Genomic DNA, 1,681 nt, shown 5'->3' with positions numbered 1-1,681 from the left:
TATATATATATCTATATCTATCTACATATATATATAATATCTCAGAGAGATGAGATACTATACCCATTAAACAAAATCAGGATTGAAAAGTAAAGTTTCTCAGTGAAAATAAAGTATAAAGTAAAATAAAAAAGTTACAAGAAAATTAAAATAGGAATGAAAAGTTTAAAACTCCAAATATTAGAAGCTCAGCTGGGAAGTCTAATACATACTAAGAGGAACATAAAAAGAGTGCAGAGATACTGGACAGGGAGAGATTACCAAAGAAATCATTGTAGAAAATTCCCTAAAGCTGAAGACCATACATTTTCAGACTGAACAGACTCACAAGATGTTTACTGCAATTAATGAAGGAAGATTCACACCAAAGTACATCTTAAAGATTTTGGAATACCAAGAATAAAGATTCCAAAACTTTAAGAGAGAGATAAAGAGAAAGAGACTGATTGCATTCAAAAGACAATATATTTTAATTAAAATATTAAATGCATTCAACTTCTCCAGGTTACCCTTGAAAGCTAGAAGATATAAGAACAAGGTATAGAAAGATCTGAGAAAAAAAACATAACTCTGTACATGGTATTTATCTAACAAGTATAAGGGTAAGGTAGAAAAACATATTTGTGTGTGTGTGTATATTTGTATATTTATATAAAACCTAATAATGCAAGAGCTTAAAAAATTGACCTTCTCTAGGCGAGGCGAGAGCTGCACAGGGCCCTACGCGGCCGCCTCAGCATGTCGGACTTCGACGAGTTCGAGCGGCAGCTCAACGAGAATAAACAAGAGCGGGACAAGGAGAACCGGCATAGGAAGCGCAGCCACAGCCGCTCTCGAAGCCGGGACCGCAAACGCCGGAGCCGGAGCCGTGACCGGCGCAACCGGGACCAGCGGAGCGCCTCCCGGGACAGGCGGCGACGAAGCAAACCTTTGACCAGAGGCGCTAAAGAGGAGCACGGTGGACTGATTCGTTCCCCCCGCCACGAGAAGAAGAAGAAGGTCCGTAAATACTGGGACGTGCCACCTCCGGGCTTTGAGCACATCACCCCAATGCAGTACAAGGCCATGCAAGCTGCGGGTCAGATTCCAGCCACTGCTTTTCTCCCCACCATGACCCCTGACGGTCAGGCTGTGACCCCAACGCCGGTGCCCGTGGTCGGGAGCCAGATGACTAGACAAGCCCGGTGCCTCTACGTGGGCAACATCCCCTTTGGCATCACTGAGGAGGCCATGATGGATTTCTTCAACGCCCAGATGCGCCTAGGGGGGCTGACCCAGGCCCCTGGCAACCCAGTGTTGGCTGTGCAGATTAACCAGGACAAGAATTTTGCCTTTTTGGAGTTCCGCTCAGTGGACGAGACTACCCAGGCCATGGCCTTTGATGGCATCATCTTCCAAGGCCAGTCACTAAAGATCCGCAGGCCTCATGACTACCAGCCGCTTCCTGGCATGTCAGAGAACCCCTACGTCTATGTGCCTGGGGTTGTGTCCACTGTGGTCCCTGACTCTGCCCACAAGCTGTTCATCGGGGGCTTACCCAACTACCTGAACGATGACCAGGTCAAAGAGCTGCTGACATCCTTTGGGCCCCTCAAGGCCTTCAACCTGGTCAAGGACAGTGCCTCGGGGCTCTTCAAGGGCTACGCCTTCTGTGAGTACGTGGACATCAACGTCATGGATC

The 1,681-nt window shown here is 46.9% G+C and overlaps 1 pseudogene across 1 annotated transcript; it reads left to right on the top strand.

The window, feature by feature from the left end:
* Positions 1 to 697: 697 nt before the first annotated feature.
* Positions 698 to 1,677, top strand: LOC108525782 (splicing factor U2AF 65 kDa subunit pseudogene; annotated as a pseudogene). Its single transcript, XR_001884346.1, has one exon. The product of XR_001884346.1 is annotated as a splicing factor U2AF 65 kDa subunit pseudogene (transcript).
* Positions 1,678 to 1,681: the final 4 nt, after the last annotated feature.

Source organism: Rhinopithecus bieti, unplaced genomic scaffold (assembly GCF_001698545.2).
Source record: "Rhinopithecus bieti isolate Rb0 unplaced genomic scaffold, ASM169854v2 repeat_39157, whole genome shotgun sequence".
NCBI classification, from domain to species: Eukaryota; Metazoa; Chordata; class Mammalia; order Primates; family Cercopithecidae; genus Rhinopithecus; species Rhinopithecus bieti.
The sequence above is the reverse complement of the archived record's forward strand: the minus strand, read 5'-3'. Positions and strand labels throughout refer to the sequence as shown.